This window comes from Gracilinanus agilis, chromosome 2 (assembly GCF_016433145.1).
Source record: "Gracilinanus agilis isolate LMUSP501 chromosome 2, AgileGrace, whole genome shotgun sequence".
In the NCBI taxonomy this organism is placed as follows: domain Eukaryota; kingdom Metazoa; phylum Chordata; class Mammalia; order Didelphimorphia; family Didelphidae; genus Gracilinanus; species Gracilinanus agilis.
The window spans coordinates 7,340,332-7,358,555 of NC_058131.1; positions in this window are offsets into that span (position 1 = coordinate 7,340,332).

Here is an 18,224-nt window from a genome sequence, read left to right on the forward strand (position 1 = left end):
TTTCAAGGATCAGAAAGAAGGCTGAGAAAATGCAATTCAAAGAAATCATGTAGCATCTTCCATGACAATTGGAAAAGGGAAATGGAAACTAAAATAATGGACTAATAAGAGAGAGATTAAAAACTCATTTCTACAGCTCATGCCTACAGCAAAGATTCATCTCTTGATAGGAGTGGGGATTTAAAGTGTATTAATTCCTTAGCTCTAATAATTTTGAGGTATCAGAGAAGAAACCACAAAAAGTAAAAGCAAGTATTATATTAGGGTTAGGGTTAGTTCAGTACTAGTCACCATATTTTAGGAAGATCATTCAAAATCTAGAATAAGTCTGTGGGACAGCAATTGAAATAGTGAAGTACCTCAAGTTCTTATTATCTGTTTTTCAGTTGTTCAGTTCTATCTGACTTTGGTAAAGGTACTATTACCATTTCCTTCTTCCTTTGCTCCTATTGAACAAATGAGGAAGAGTGACAAATAGGAATTAATTAACCTGGCCAGGGTCACACAATAAGCCAATGTTTAAAGACAAGATTTGAACTCAAATGTTCCTGAAAACAAACCTCTATGTTTTATCCAATGCACCACCTGGCTTTCCCAATTCTTACAATAGGACAGTAAAATCAGCTGATCTTGGGGAATAACGGGACTTTATGACTCTGAGGTTTTTAGTGTAGGTGACATCAACTAAACCTAAATTCTTGATGTCTGATTAGAAAAGGGAGTGAAACCTTTCATACTTGTGGAAGATCCAGGAACAAACTAGGAACACCTACTGTCAACTTCCATGACTTAAAGTGTGAACTAAAATCCCACCTTCTACAAGAAATCTTCTCCAACCCCTCTTACTTCCTGTTCTTTCCCTCCTTTAATCACTTCCCAATTTTCCTAATTATGCTATATATAGTTTACTTTGTATATGTTCATTTGCATGTTGTCACCTACATTACAAGAAAAGCTCCTTGAGGTCAGGAGTTGTCTTTTGCCTCTTCACGTATCCTCAATACTTAACATAGTGTCTATCATAGAGGGGCTTAATAATGATTATTGATTGATTATCACAACATTATAGGGTTAATTTCTGTGCTTGTTATGTAAAACTCAAATTAGTCCTAGCATTGGTGCTACAGGTCATGCATTGGATCCCTAATAAGAAAGATTTCAGGGAATTCGAGCTTTTTTAACCCTTTCTTTCTATCTAAGAATCAATATTGTGTATTGGTTCTAAGGAAGAAGGGCAGTAAAGGCTAGGCAATGAGGGTTAAGTGACTTGCCCACGGTCTCACAGCTAGGAAGTATCTGAGGCCAGATTTGAACCTAAGACCTCCCTTATCAAGGCCTGACTCTCAGTCCACTGAGCCACCTAGCTACCCCCTCAGCTTTTTATTTTTTAGAGTTTTTTTAATTTTTTAAACATTTATTAATATTCATTTTTAACATGGTTACATGATTCATGCTCCTACTTTCCCCTTCATCCCCCGCACTCCCCCCACCCATGGCAGATGCACATTTTCACTGGTTTTAACATGTGTCCTTCATCAAGACCTATTTCCAAATTGTTGATAGTTGCATTGTTGTGGTAGTTTTGAGTCTACATCCCCAATCATGTCCTCCTCAGCCCATGGGTTCAAGCAGTTGTTTTCCTTATATGTTTACTCTCCTGCAGTCCTTCCTCTGAATGTGGGCAGTGTTCTTTTCGATAAATCCCTCAGAGCTGTCTTGTGTCATTGCTTTCTGCTGGTACCGAAGTCCATTGCATTCGAATTTTACCATAGTATATCATTCTCTGTGTACAATGTTCCTCTGGCTCTGCTCCTTTCGCTCTGCATCAGTTCCTGGAGGTCTTTCCAGTTCACCTAGAACTCCTCCAGTTTATTATTCCTTTTAGTACAATAGTATTCCATCACCAGCATATACCACAATTTGTTCAGCCATTCCCCAATTGAAGGACATTCTCTCATTTTCCAGTTCTTTGCCACCACAAAAATATTTTCGTACAAGTCTGTTTATCTATGATCTCTTTGGGGTATAAACCCAACAATGGTATGGCTGGATCAAAAGGCAGGCATTCTTTTATAGCCCTTTGAGCATAGTTCCATATTGCCACCCAGAATGGTTGTATCAGCTCACAGCTCCACCAGCAATGCATTAATGTCCCAATTTTGCCACATCCCCTCCAGCATTCATTACTCTCCCCTGCTTTCATTTCAGCCAATCTGCTAGGTGTGAGGTGATACCTCAGAATTGTTTTGATTTGCATTTCTGTAATTATTAGAGATTTAGAACACTTTCCCATGTGCTTATTGATACTTCTGATTTCTTTACCTGAAAATTGCCTATTCATGTCTCTTGACAATTTATCAATTGGGGAATGGCTTGATTTCTTATACAATTGCTTTAACTCCTTGCATATTTGAGTAATTAGACCCCTGTCAGAGTTTTTTTTATAAAGATTTTTTCCAAATTTGTTGTTTCCCTTCTGACTTTGACTACATTGTTTTTGTTTGTACAAAAGCTTTTTAGCTTAATATAATCAAAACCATTTAATTTACATTTTGTAATTTTCTCTAACTCTTGCTTGGTTTTAAAATCTTTCTTTTTCCAGAGATCTGACAGGTATACTATTTTGTGTTCACTTAACTTATTTATAGTTTCTCTCTTTCTATTCACGTCATTCACCAATTCTGAATTTATCTTGGTGTAGGGTGTGAGATGTTGATCTAAACCAAATCTCTCCCATATTGGTTTCCAAATTTCCCAGCAGTTTTTGTCAAATAGTGGATTCATGTCCCAAAAGTTGGGCTCTTGGGGTTTATCATACACTGTCTTCCTGATGTCATTAACACCAAGTCTATTCCACTGATCCTACCTTCTGTCTCTTAGCCAGTACCATATTGTTTTGATAACTGCTGCTTTATAGTATAGTTTAATATCTGGTACTGCTAGGCCCCCTTCCTGCACATTTTTTTTTCATTATTTCCCTTGATATTCTTGATCTTTTGTTATTCCAAATGAAATTTGTTATGGTTTTTCCTAATTCAGTAAAGAAGTTTTTTGGTAGTTTGATAGGTATGGCACTAAATAGGTAAATTAATTTGGGTAGAATGGTCATTTTTATTATGTCAGCTCGTCCTACCAATGTACAATTAATGGCTTTCCAATTGTTGAGATCCAGTTTTATTGGTTTGGAAAATGTTTTGTAGTTGTTTTCGTATAATTGCTGTGTTTGTTTTGGTAGATAGATTCCCAAGTATTTTATATTGTCTAGGGTGATTTTAAATAGTGTTTCTCTTTCTACCTCTTGCTGCTCTAGTGTGTTGGAAATGTATAGAAATGCTGATAATTTATGTGCATTTATTTTGTATCCTGCAACTTTGCTAAAGTTGTTGATTATTTCTCCCAGCTTCTTAGTTGATACTGTAGGATTTTTTAAGTATACCATAATATCATCTGCAAAGAGTGATAGCTTAGTCTCCTCCTTGCCTATTTTGATGCTCTCAATTTCTTTTTCTTCTCTAGTTGCTACTGCTAGTGTTTCTAGTACTATGTTGAATAGTACAGGTGATAATGGGCATCCTTGTTTCACTCCTGATCTTATTGGGAAGGCTTCTAATATATCTCCATTGAATATAATGCTTGTTGATGGTTTTAGGTATATACTGTTTATTATTTTTAGGAAGGGTCCTTCTATTCCTATACTTTTCAGTGTTTTCAATAGGAATGGATGCTATTTTGTCAAAGGCTTTTTCAGCATCTATTGAGATGATCATGTGATTTTTGTTTCTTAGACTGTTGATATGGTCAATTATGTGGATGGTTTTCCTAATGTTGAACCATCCTTGCATTCCTGGTATAAATCCCACCTGATCATGGTGGATGATCTTCTTAATTACTTGCTGGAGTCTCTTTGCTAGTATTCTATTTAAGATTTTTGCATCTATGTTCATTAGGGAGATTGGTCTATAGTTTTCATTCTCTGTTTTTGATCTCCCTGGCTTTGGAATCAGTACCATATTTGTGTCATGAAAGGAATTTGGTAGGACTCCTTCTTTGCTTATTATTTCAAATAATTTGTGTAGTATTGGGAATAGTTGCTCTTTGAATGTCTGATAGAATTCACTTGTGAATCCATCAGGCCCTGGCGATTTTTTCTTAGGGAGTTATTTGATGGCTTGTTCAATTTCTTTTTCTGATATGGGATTATTTAGATATTCTATTTCTTCTACTGGTAATCTAGGCAATTTATATTTTTGTAAATATTCATCCATATCTCCTAAATTATTATATTTGTTGCCATATAATTGGGTAAAATAGTTTTTAATGATTGCCTTAATTTCCCCTTCATTAGAGGTGAGGTCTCCCTTTTCATCTTTGATACTATCAATTTGGTTTTCTTCTTTCCTTTTTTTTATTACATTGACCAGTACTTTGTTTATTTCATCTGTTTTTTTCAAAATACCAGCTTCTAGTCTTATTTATTAATTCAATAGTTCCTTTACTTTCAATTTTATTAATTTCTCCCTTAATTTTTAGTATTTCTAATTTAGTTTCCATCTGGGGATTTTTTAATTTGCTCGCTTTCTAATTTTTTGAGTTGCATGCCCAAATCATTAGTCTCTCCCCTCCTTAATTTGTTAATATATGCACTCAAGGATATAAATTTCCCCCTGAGTACTGCCTTGGCCGCATCCCACAGAGTTTGGTAGGATGTCTCATCATTGTCATTTTCTTCAATGAAATTGTTGATTGTTTCTATGATTCCTTCTTTGACAAATTGGTTTTGGAGAATCATATTATTTAATTTCCAATTAGTTTTTGATTTTCCTCTCCAGGTGCCCTTACTAATTATTATTTTAATTGCATTATGATCTGAGAAGGCTACATTTATTATTTCTGCTGGTTTGCATTTGTTTCCAATATTTCTATGCCCTATAACATGGTCAATCTTTGTGAATATGCCACGTGCAGCTGAAAAGAAGGTGTATTCCTTTTTGTCTTTATTTATTTTTCTCCACATATAAATTAAATCTAATTCTTCTAGGACTTCATTCACCTCTCTTACCTCTTTCTTATTTATTTTCTGGTTTGATTTATCTAGATCTGACAGAGGAATATTTAGATCTCCCACTAGTATGGTTTTACTATCTATTTCCTTCTTGAGCTCTGCCAGTTTCTCCTTTATGAATTTGGATGCTATGCCAGTTGGTGCATATATATTGAGCAGTGTTATTTCCTCATTGTTTATACTGCCTTTAATCAGGATGTAATGACCTTCCCTCTTTTTTAATCATGTCTATTTTTATTTTGGCTTTGTCAAAAGTCATAATAGCCACTCCTGCCTTTTTTTTCTCATTTGATGCCCAAAAGATTTTGCTCAAGCCCTTAACGTTAAACTTTTGTATGTTTACCCACCTCATATGTGTTTCTTGTAGACAACATATGGTAGGATTTTGGTTTCTGATCCACTCTGCTATTTGCTTCCATTTTGTGAGCAAGCTGATCCCATTCACATTCAGAGTTACAATTATCAGTTGTGCATTCACTGACATTTTTGTATCCTCCCCTGGTCCTACTCCTTCTTCTTACACTATTTTCTTTTAAACCAGTGGTTTGCTTTGAGCCAGTATCCCTTATCCCCTCCCTTGATTAACTTCCCTTTCTACCCCATCCCTTGTTATTCCCCTCTTTTTATTTTTAAAGGCCTAATGAATTCCCTCCCCCTTCTTCTCCCTTCCTTTTTTTGACCTCCCCACTTCCCTGCTCCCCTTGGTTTATCCCTTTTGACTTTCTCAGTAGGGTTAGATAGAATTTTTTATCCGAATGGATAATAAAGCTACTCTTCCCTCTCTGGGTTGATTACACTGAGAGTAAGGTTTGACTATTACCTCTTAATGCTCTCTTCCTCTTCTTCTTATAATAGTATTTGTCCCCTCCCCTTCCCATGCCCTCTTTGTGTGTAATAGAATATCCTATTTTTCTTATTCTCTCAGGTTTCTCTTGTTGTCCCATACTATTCACCCCCCTCTTTCCCACCCCCTATGTCATCTTAGACCATTTAGTTTTCTGTCCTCTCCCTATGAATTATTCTTCTGATTGCTATAATAGTGAATACTATAATAGCGAATAGAGTTCACTACAGATAATTATACATAGCATTTCTCCACATAGGAATACGGATAATTAGATCTTATTGAAGCCCTTAAAGAGTCAAATTTAAAAAAAAATTATGAAAATTTTTTTCTTTCCCCTCTGTTTCTTATTTACCTTTTCATGTTTCTCTCGATTTTTGTGGTTGGATATCAAACTTTCCATTTAATCCAGGTCTTTTCTGTGCAAATACTTGGAAATCTTCAATTTTCTTGAATGTCCATACTTTCCCCTGAAAGTATGTAGTCAGTTTTGATGGCTAGTTGATCTGTGGTTGAAGGCCCAGATCTCTTGCCTTTCTGAATATCATATTCCAAGTCTTGCAGTCTTTTAGCGTGGAGGCTGCCAGATCCTGTGTGATCGTGTTTGGTGCTCCTTGATATTTGAATTGTCTCTTTCTGGCTTCTTGTACAATTTTTTCTTTTACTTGAAAGCTCTTGAATTTGGCTATTATATTCATGGGTGTTGTCCTTTCTGAGTCTAGTGAAGAGGGTGATCTATGGATCCTTTCAATGTCTACATTGCCCTCTTCTTGTAGAACTTCAGGGCAATTTTGCTGAATAATTTCTTTTAGTATGGAGTCCAAGTTTCTATTAATTTCTGCTTTTTCTGGTAGAGCAATGATTCTCAAATTGTCTCTTCTAGACCGGTTTTCTTGGTCTGTCACTTTCTCATTGAGCTATTTCATGTTTCCTTCTATTTTATCAGTCTTTTGACTTTGTTTTATTTGTTCTTGTTGTCTTGAGACATCATTAGCTTCTAATTGCTCAATTCTAGCCTTTTAGGGACTGGTTTTCAGCTATAATCTTTTGGTTTTCAGCTATAATCTTTTGGTTTTCTTTTTCAATCTGTTCATTTCTGGTGTTCAATTTGCTTATCAGTTCATTTGATTTCTGAGCCTTACTTTCCATTTGCAAAATTTTGCCTTTTAAACTGTTATTTTCTTGCCACATCTCTTCCATCTTCCTCTACATCTTAGATTTGAACTCTTCAATAGCTTGTGACCAGTTTTCATTGTTTTGGGAAGGTTTGATATGATTACTTGTTTGTCCTCCTCTGTTGTCTGGATTTTCTCTGTGTAAAAGTTGTCAAGTGTTCGAGAGTTCTTCTTGATAATCTTTCTCTTCTGGGCTTCTCGATTTTGGCTTGCCATTTTTGTTAGCCCAGTTTTATCCTCACACTCAGAGTCTGTCTGCACTCTCTTGGCTCCCAAGGTCTCAGGTCTCTTTGTTCTCAGGGTCGAGCCTCCTGGTCGTCCCTAGTCTGCCCCTCTGCTCAAGGCTCCTTCAGCAGTCTCAGGGCGCTGCTTCCACAGCCATGCTCCCATCTGCACAGGGTCCCACTTGAGGTCCAAGCCTGAGCTCAAGATCCTTGTCCACACCTAGGGCAATACCTTCACCCGTGCAGATGCTCATGAAAGTCCGCGCACGTTCTTTAGCCTCTTGGGGTCCTAAGTCTTGCTGCTTTCAGGAACAATCCCTGGAGCTGCCTGTGACTTAATGGATGCCCCAAATCTGCTTTAACTCTTGTGCACTGGACTCTGGGCTGTACGTGGTGTCAGGGGTGGGGGAGGGGCTTCTTTCTCTCGGGTTTTAGTGAGAGCTGTTTAACCCTTTTATAGCTTGGAAATGCCCCGATTCCATGTACCTTCAATGCTTTGCCCTGTTGTGGGCTCCCTTCATTTGTCTGGATTCATTTTTATGTCCCCTTGAGGAGTTATTTATGCTTTGGTTAGAAGAGATCAAGCAGCTGCTCCTTACTCTGCCCCCATCTTAACCCAAAGCCCCCCCTCAGCTTTTTAATATGTTACCTCACTTATTGAAATTGTTATATTTCTCTGGAATGATTTATTTCTTTGTAAAAAGGAGAATTTTGTGTAAGATTTTCCACACCTCTCCATATTCTAAATATATTAGTATCGATCTAGCTATTTAGTATTAAGATATAGCAATTAATCCCCTCTCTTCTGAATTAAAAAAAAAAGTGGTCAAGTTACATAAATCAATCAAGCATTGAAAAGTATCTACTCAGGGCCATGTTCTGAGAATACAAGATCAAAAATGAAATATCTAATGGTCTTAAGGCAAGTGTAGGTTGTAAAAAATGAGGTGATAGTCCATCTCCAATCTACCCCAGGTAGATCACATTGGCAATATGTTATTCACTTCTAGGCAAAACATTTTAGGAAGGCAATTCAAAAGGCAGAGAGAGACTGGAGAAGAGGAATAAGAAGAGTGGAGCATCTCAAATTCATGCCACAAGTTATTAAAATTACCCAATCTTGGCAATGGATAGAATTTTATGGCACTAGTTTTTTTGGGTTTTTTTTTTTCTGAAGTGACTGTGTACCATCAGAAAAACATTGAAGTTAGAAAGAAGGGGACTCCTTTGGAGGAAGTTGGAAATTCTATTTTAGAATTGTGGAGTTTGAAGTAATAATGGAACATCTAATTGGAAACTTCTGGCAGGAAGGTGAAAATGAAAGATAATAGTCACAGGGAAATGATAGAATTGGAAATAAGAGATTTGTGACATAATGACATGTAAGGAATAAATTAGAAAATCGAATCCAAGCCAAAACATTACTAAGCACATTTAGAAAGCATACGGAAGGCAATTCACTGTTCTCTAGTTATATAGACGTGAAAGGAAAAATAGTTCCTGTCCTCACAATATGTACATTTTACTTGGAGTGTGTATGAATGTGTGTGTGGCACACTAGTGATGGCTCAGGATACAGTGAATTACTTTGGCTTCTTTGGTGCCTGTTTCTGCTGCTTTTATGACCATAAGAACAAATAGTTGTTATCTGTCCCTTCCACAGGGAAAGACTTCACCTTCCTAGGGTAGACATTCTAACTCACTGACAGGTTCGATACTTGTTGGTAGCCTGATTTAGAATGTCTACCTAGATAGCTTACCAAGTTGTGTCTGCTGCTCATGCTTCTAGGTGTAACAGGTGAAAACTGGGTTGTAGGTGGATGCCAAAGGATAAATCAAACTGAAAATACTTAGTAAACTCTCACACCAGAGATACTAGTCTTCCCCGAATACCCCATGTACATAGACTATGAGACAGATAGAACACTGGAAGAGTAGAAATGGAAATCTGAGTTGAAATCTAGTCTCAGACATTTATTAGCTATGTGAACCTGCTCAAATAACAAAACCATTTGCCTTAGTTTCCTCATCTAAAAATGAGCTGGATAATGAAATGACAAACTGTTCCAGTATCTTTTCTAAGAAAACTTTCAGTGGGGTCATGAATTCAAATACAACTTAACAACTACTAAACAATAATAGCTATTATTATAATTTATGCCCCAGCTAACCTGACTTTTAATGTTAATGAACAATGTCATAGGATATAAGGAAAGACAATCAAGACAACATGACTGTCTCTGAATGACATCAGATGTGTGAGATTGGTCAGAGAAAATGAGGTCATAGGATATGCCCCTATATTTGATAAATTATATGTCACTGATGTGCTTTAAAGAGATTTATCAGTCAGTGTGGGAATGTAAAATAATTGATAAAGGAATGAAATGTGAGAAGGTAATGAGGAGACAAAAGTGGTCATGATAGATTAGCTGTTCTCAAAGTCTGATTGTGAAAGAGTAGAAAGAAAAATGTAATATCCTGAAGGGAATGTTCATTCAGGAAAAGTATTATGGGAAAATAGAAATCTAAGCCTGTTTCACTGATACAATTTGGAAAACACTTTGACAGAATGGAAGCAATGAAACCCAAACATCAAAGAGAAGAAATAATCCAAGATTGAACAAGAAATTGAGTCAAGGACACTAATATACTACTGGTAGAGCTGTGAATTGACTCAACCATTGCGGAAGGCAATTTTGAACTATTCCCAAATGGCTTTAAAAGAATGTATACCCTTTGATCCAACAATAGCACTACTAGGTTTATACCATAAAGAGAAAACAATGAAAAAATTTTGTACACAAATATTCATAGCCTCACTCTTTGCGGTGGCAAGAAATTGGAAAATGAAGGGGTGTCCCTTGATTGGGGAATGGCTGAACAAATTGTGGTATATGATGATGATGGAATACTATTGTGATTTAAAAAATAAAGAACTAGAGGATTTCTATATGAACCTGAAGAATCTCCAGGAACTGATGCAGAGTGAAATGAGCAGAACCAAGAGAACATTATATATGGGAAGAGAAACATTGTAGAATGATCCAATGTAATGGACTCTGTTATTACAACGCAGTCCCAAGGGACTTATGAGAAAGAATGTTATCCACATCAAGAGAAAGAACTGTGGTAGTAGAAACACAGAAGCAAAACAAATGACATCATTTGTTTATATGGACATATGATTGGGGGTTTTGGTTTTAAAAGATTGCTCTATTGCAAAAATGAATGATATGGAAATAGGTATAAGTGATAACATTTGTATGACCTAGTAGAAGTGCTTATTTGATCTGGGAGGGAGGGAAAAGGAAGGAAAGAAAATGAAAAATGTACACTTGGAAAAGTATTTTAAAAGAAATTTTAAAAAGCAAATTCCTAAAAAAAAGAGAGAAAGAAAGAAAGAAATTGAGTCAAGGGCTTCTACCAGGCTTGAGCAAACAGTGCACATGAAATTTGCCTCTTTCTATGTATTCAATATGATGGAGTGCTACTGACCTTGGGAAAGTCCATTAGTTTCTCCATGATAAAAAGTACAGATAGAAGATGAGGAAATTGAGAATCATAGTATCTTAATCAAGATTACATGTAGAGTAGTTAGCCACACAGTTAGGACCAGACCAAAGGTCTACTCTTCTAGGATAGTGCATATAAAATACAATTTGCTCTCTAGCTCAGGCATAATGCCAGATGGACAGTTAGTAACCTAATTGGCAAGATGAGAGATTTAGAATCACTTGGCCTCGACAAGATTTTGAAATGGAGTTTATAAACAGGCAAGTTTGCAGTGATCAAAGAGAGGGCCATGTGGAAGGTCATTCTAATTATAAACAAAGCTAGAGGTGAAGGGGGAGTCAATGTAGAAACACTTGCCTTAATTATCAGTTTAAATCAGATTAATGAGCCCACAAAGTTCAGCAGCCAAACACAAAACTGGAGACATTTTGAATGAGAAGGTATGAACTTTTCTGCATACCATAATACAAGACGATAGAAAGTCTAGGTAAATAACAGATTGCCCATTGCTAAGTCCAGCAAGTTCTTGAGTTATATGCAGAGTCTAACATTGTGAAGTTCCAGAATTATATTATTTTCAACCCAGACTTCAGCATTTTTCCTAATTTCAAGTTTTTTTTTTGAAAATTAGTACCTCAGTGCCCCAAGCAGTATGTGCTGGAACATGTCTCTCTTCTGGGGACACTTGATCTAGTGTCCATCAAATGAGATCATTTTTATGAAGCACTTAGCCCAAAGCATGGCACATAGAAAGTGTTATAAAAATGTTAGCTTTTGGCAATCTAGTCCATATTCTCTTCCCATTTTTTTTTGTTTTGCTTTCAATGCACAGATGAGTTTCTTAACAAAGAAAGTATTGGGCTCAGAATCAAAAGGAAACACTTTAGTTCAAATGCTCCAGGAGGCACTGATTAGATGTGTTAGCTTAAGAAAATCCCTTAGCTTAGTTCTTGCCTACATGTTCTTCAAATAGAAAATTGTGATGATTAAATTTTCCTTGGAGACAATATATTAAATTATGATTATTTATTAGTAAAAGTTTGGGAAAGAGAGAAAAATCACTAGGTATCCCTAACTTTAAAAACAACAACAAAAAAACCCCAAACTAACTAAAAAAAACTCTTCCATGCTTTCCTGGATCTAGTAATACCCAGCTGAGGTTCAAGGGGAGCATTAAGTGCTCCAGAGAAGGGAAAGAGACATTTTGCTCCAACTCATATTCAGGAAGAGTCCCATATCCAAGAGAGCATGCTTCTTCTCACTACTCTCTCTCTATAAGGTCATTGATGTCATTCCTACTGGGTCTCTCCGATTGGACAGTCTGAGTCCCATGTCCTGACTTCCAGACATGTCACCTGCCACATGGGAACTTGCACCAGCTCTTTAAGGAAATCGGGACTCCAGGTACTTTGGTCACATGGCTTGCTGGCTAGCTTCCTGACAATGCACATGTGTGTGTAAGGGATTACATTTTCACATGAATTTCACACAAAATGGATATTATAGTTGTACCTAAAATCCAAGATCAGTTACAGATCAAATGAAATAGTGTATACAAAATGTTTTTAAACTTTCAAATACTACATAAATGTTAGCTATTATAACTATAACTATTACTCTTGTTAGTAGTCCCTTATTGTTAGTCTGACCTAGAATCTAAAAATTCAAATCAAAAGACTTCCAATATTGATTTCAGAGTTGGGAAACTGAGTACATAGGAAATTGGTGTTGGGAAGATAGGATTAACTCTCCCCTTGTCTATCTTTAGCTAATCAAATCAAGAAATTAAAGAACCCCTACTTCCCATTAAATATGAGAGTTCATGGTCACTTACTAGAGTAAGCTCACACCTTCAAAGGGCACTGCGCTCCCACCTTGGGCAGTACTAGGCAAATTGAAACATTGCCATTGGTGTTTGTGAAGAAGGGAGAGTGACAGGAAGTGACAGGAAGTGATGTGGAAAAAGAAGCATAAAAGAAGAGACCATCATGGTTTAGCATTCATTCCATTCCTGGGGTTTGGAGAGATTGGTTCTGGAGATTCCTTTCCTGGCTTGAAGGAGACTTTTTACCCTGGATCTTGTATTGGCTTGCTGGGTGAGTGGCTGAGATTCCTACCTTGGTTTTTGGAGGAGGCTGCATTGGTAAAACCCTGGCTGAAGACACCACAGGGACTTCTGGCTGAGTATTATGGGAAAATCCACATGAAGACAGAGTCTTGAGGAAGCCCCTACTGGGACTGACCTGGAGTTCACACAAGAATTGCTGGTAGGCTTGCTAGGAATTTGACTTTTTTTTACCAAATTAACAGTATCAAAGATGAAGAGGGAGACCTCACCTCTAATGAAGAGGAAATCAAGGCAATCATTAAAAACTATTTTGCCCAACTATATGGCAATAAATATAGCAATCTAGGTGATATGGATGAATATTTACAAAAATATAAATTGCCTAGATTAAAAGTAGAAGAAACATGATGCTTAAATTATCCCATATAAGAAAAAAAATTGAATAATGCATCAAAGAACTCCCTAAGAACAAGTTCCCAGGACTAGATCAATTCACAAATAAATTTTATCCAACTTTCAAAGAACAACTAATGCCAATACTATACAAACTATTTAATAAACAAAGAAGGAGTTCTACCATATATTTCATGATACAAATATGGTACTGATCCCAAAGCCAGGAAGATCAAAAACAGAGAAATAAAACTACAGACCAATCTCCTTAATGAACAGTGATGCAAAAATTTTAAATAGAATACTAACAAAAAAAATTCCAGCATGTCATCACAAGGGTTATTCATTACGATCAGGTGAGATTTATACCAGGAATGCAAGGATGGTTAAATATTAGGAAAACCATCCACATAATCAACCATATCAACAAGCAAACCAACAAAAATCACATGATTATCTCAATAGATGCTGAAAAACCCTTTGACAAAATACAACACTTATTCCTATTGATAACACTAGAAAGCATAGGAATAAAAGGGCCTTTCCCAAAAATAATAAACAGCATATAACTAAAACCATGAACAAGCATCATATGCAATAGGGACAAATTAGAAGTCTTCCCAATAAGATCAGGCATGAAACAAGGATGCCCGTTATCACCTCTTTTATTTAACATTGTAATAAAAAACTAGCAGTAGCAATTAGAGAAGAAAAAGAAATTGAAGGTATCAAAATAGGCAATGAGGAGACTAAGCTTTCACTCTTTGCAGATGATATGATGGTCTACTTAAAAATCCTAGAGAATCAACTAAAAAGCTAGTAGAAATAATCAACAACTTCAGCAAAGTTGCAGGATACAAAATAAACTCACATAAATCATCAGCATTTCTATATATTTCCAACACATCACTGCAGCAAGAGTTAGAAAGAGAAATTCCTTTTAAAATCACCCTAAACCAGTGAAGGGAAAACTTTTTAAAGAGGGGGTCAAAGGAAAGGTTATGCTCATCTGTCAGTCTGTTTCTAAGGGAACTCTTTTGAATTTTCATTGCATTGTATCCTACTCATTGTATTCGTTGGATTAGGAATAATGTCACATAGCTGGATAGAACATTTAGGGGGCCACATCTGACCGTAAGGTCCTAGTTTGCCCATTAGTGCCCTAGACAATATAAAATACTTAGGAATCTATCTGCCATGACAAACACAGGAATTATACAAACACAACTACAAAACTTTCCACACAATTAAAACAAGACCTAAACAATTGGAAAAACATTAATTGCTCATGGGTAGGATGAGGTAACATAATAAAAATGACCATCCTACCTAAATTAATTTACTTATTTATTGCCACGTCTATCAAACTACCAAGATACTTTTTTTACTGAATTAGAAAAAAAGTATAACAAAGTTCATTTGGAAGAATAAAAGGTCAAGAATATCAAGGGAAATAATGAAAAAAATGTTAATGAAGGTGGCCTAGTATTACCAGATCTTAAAGTGTACTATTGTGATAATGAGATTAAATCTACCCTGCTCATCTTTATGTTTAATCACAAAAGGTGAAAATATCTTCATTTAACTTACAAGTTGGGTGATCTGTAACCCAGGTTTGCTAGAGTGAGTGACAAATCAGAATTTACTGACTGTCTCCTGGGCAGTCCTAAGAAAAGCATCTGTTGTGATTGGACACATAAACTAAGAGGAGGGCAAATGAAGTGATGCAAAAGAGGCCCTTTTAAAAAGAGAATTCAGTGAACTCAGGGCACTGTGCTGGTTCATGAGTGGGAACTGAAGGAGCACTTCTGGTTCATGACCTGGACCTGGGACCTTAAGACCTTGGTGAGACTGCTCTTAAATCTCTCCCTTAGAATTACACATGGTGAGTGAAGAAGGCTGACTCCTTTAACCTCCCAGGAGGTAATAGCCTCTGGGACATTCCCTTGATTACGAGAAGCCCTTGTGGCTAAAACCCTTGTTAATTGACTTTTAGGCTCTGGCTTGGCCTAAGGAGCCCTGTTGCAGTAAAGCCCAAAGTTGAATACAAAGCACTTATTCTACCTTCTTCTCATCTCTCTACTTCCACTCTCTCCTATATTTTGTAAATAAACTTCTATAAAAGTCAATTTGACTTGAGGTTATTCCTTAATTGGGGATCAATAATTATTCAATCTCCAGTGAGCAACATTTTAATATATCCAACCAAAAACCCCTTTTCCCCCTTACATTATGAAGCAGCAGTCATCAAAACAATATGGTACTGGTAAATAGACAGAAGGGAGGATCAATGGAATAGACTCGGGATAAGTGACCTCAGCAATATAGTCTATGATAAACCCAAAGAACCCAGCTTCTGGGACAAAACCCCACTATTTGATAAAAATGCTGGGAAAATTGGAAAACAGTAATGGAGAGATTGGGTCTAGATCAACATCTCAAACCCTGTACCAAGATACACTCAAAATGGGTGAATGACTTGAATATAAAGAAGGAAAGTATAAACAAGTTAAGTGAACACAGAATAGTATACTTGTCAGATTTTTGGGAAAGGAAAGATTTTAAAACCAAGCTATAGTTAGAAAAAATTACAAAATGTAAAATAAATAATTTAGATTATATTAAATTAAAAAGGTTTTGTAGAAACAAAACAATGCAACCAAAATTAGAAAGGAAGCAACAAATTGGGGAAAAATCTCTATTAAAAAATCTCTGACAAAGGTCTAATTACTCAAATTTATAAGGAGCTAAATAAATTATACAAAAAAGTCAAACCATTCCCAAATTGATAAATGGGCAAGGGAAGTGAATAGGCAATTTTCAGATAAACAAATCAAAGCTATCAACAAACACATGAAAAAGTGTTCTAAATCTCTTATAATTAGAGAAATGCAAATCAAAACAACTCTGAGGTATCACCTCACACCTAGAAGATTAGCTAACATGACAGCAAAGGAAAATAATAAATGTTGGAGATGTGGCAAAATTGGGACATTAATGCATTGCTGGTGGAGTTGTGAACTGATCCAACCATTCTGGATGGCAATATGGAATTATGCCCAAACAGCACTAAAAAAATTCCTGCCCTTTGATCCAGCCATACCACTGCTGGGTTTATACCCCAAAGAGATCATAAGGAAAAAGACCTATACAAAAAATATTTATAGCCACTCTCTTTGAGGTGGCAAAAAACTGGAAAATAAGGGTATGTCCTTCAATTGAGGAATGGCTGAACAAATTGTGGTATATGTTGGTGATGGAATACTATTTTGCTCAAAGGAATAATGAACTGGAGGAATTCCATATAAACTGGAATGACTTCCAGGAATTAATGCAGAGTGAAAGGAGCAGAGCGAAGAGAACATTGTACACAGAGACTGATACACTGTGGTACAATCAAATGTAAGGAACTTCTCTACTAGAAGCAATGCAGTTGTCCAGAACAATCCTGAGGGACTTATGAGAAAGAAAGCTATCCACATTCAGAGGAAGAACTGTGTGATAGAAATATAGAAGAAAAACAACTGCTAGAACACATGGGTTGATGGAGATATTTTTGGGGATGTAGATGTTAAACAATCATCCTAGTGTAACTATAAATAATATGGAAATAGGTCTGATCAATGATACATGTTAAACCCAGTGGAATTGCGAGTTGGCTATGAGTGGGGAGGGGCTTTAGGGGAAAGGGAAAAGACATGAATCATGTAACCATGGGAAAGTATTCTAAATAAAAAAATAACAATATAAAAATAAAATAAAATGCCTATTTTTATTGTTTAAAAATTATACAAAGGGCACCGTGGCGTATAAGCAAAAGTATTAGGGAAGAAATTAGAAATCTTGGATTTTATACTGACTCCATCATTCATTGGATGCATGTTCTTCCCTATGTTTGGCTTTAAATTCCTCATTGTAAAATGAAAGACTTGGATGAGAAGATGCAAAAAAAAAATCCCTTCTTGCTTTCAAGTCCATAATTCTGATTTTTAAAATAAAATTACTCATTTAAAAAAGAGTTTAGAATTAATGCAGCCTTTAAAATCATCATGGTTTTATCTCAACTCAGTAACCATTTTAACTTACTATATTTTTTCTTTTAGCTAAAATTTTACTTTCTTTCATTTTTGTTCAAAGGACTATGCCTCCACCAGGATAAAGTGATCACTTGAAAAGCCATCATCATGGAAAGTCCCACAACTTTGAATCCTCAATGTCTTCTGAGTTTGGTCAGTTGCTTCTCCCCTCCAAATGCAGTGCTAGAGGGCAGAACAATAAACACTTCTCAAAGCCTTCCTTTATGGAAGGCTCAAATCTTTCCAGGTGAAAAACTACATTTTCTATCAAAGGCTCCATTTGGCTTTGATTTCACTTTGTCTCTGGTGCCAAGTGACTCTTACAGGTACTTCTCTGTTTTTTGGCTTCCTCCTGTATATTCTCTTCCCCCACTAACCCTCCATCTCACATAGATTATAATTTCCTGGAGGCCCAGGACTGTCTTCCTTTTCTTATTTGTAGCATGAGCACCTGCCACAGTGCCTGACAAACAGTAGGCTCTTAAAATTGTGAACTAATTTCTATTGAATTGGATTTTTCCTTTTTTCTTCTACCCAAATGATCATTATGACATATGCGCCAACTCCCATTGTTTCTATAACTTGAATCCATTTACAACACCCAATGGCTGAAGGAGACACTTTAGGAAATATCCCTGGAAACACACATAGCTTTTGACTATGCAAGTAAGTCCTTGGTTGGTTCTTGGGCCTTTACCAAGCTCTGGAAGGCTGCTACCTTTTAGACTAATCTAAAGTTCTTCATAAGTTAGATGATCTTGGATCCTGGGTCAGTTGATAAAGTAAAGAGTGAACCAAGGATGTTACCATGTGATATTCATTTTTCTGAACCTTTGAAAATGAAATGAGACACTAAAAATATTAAC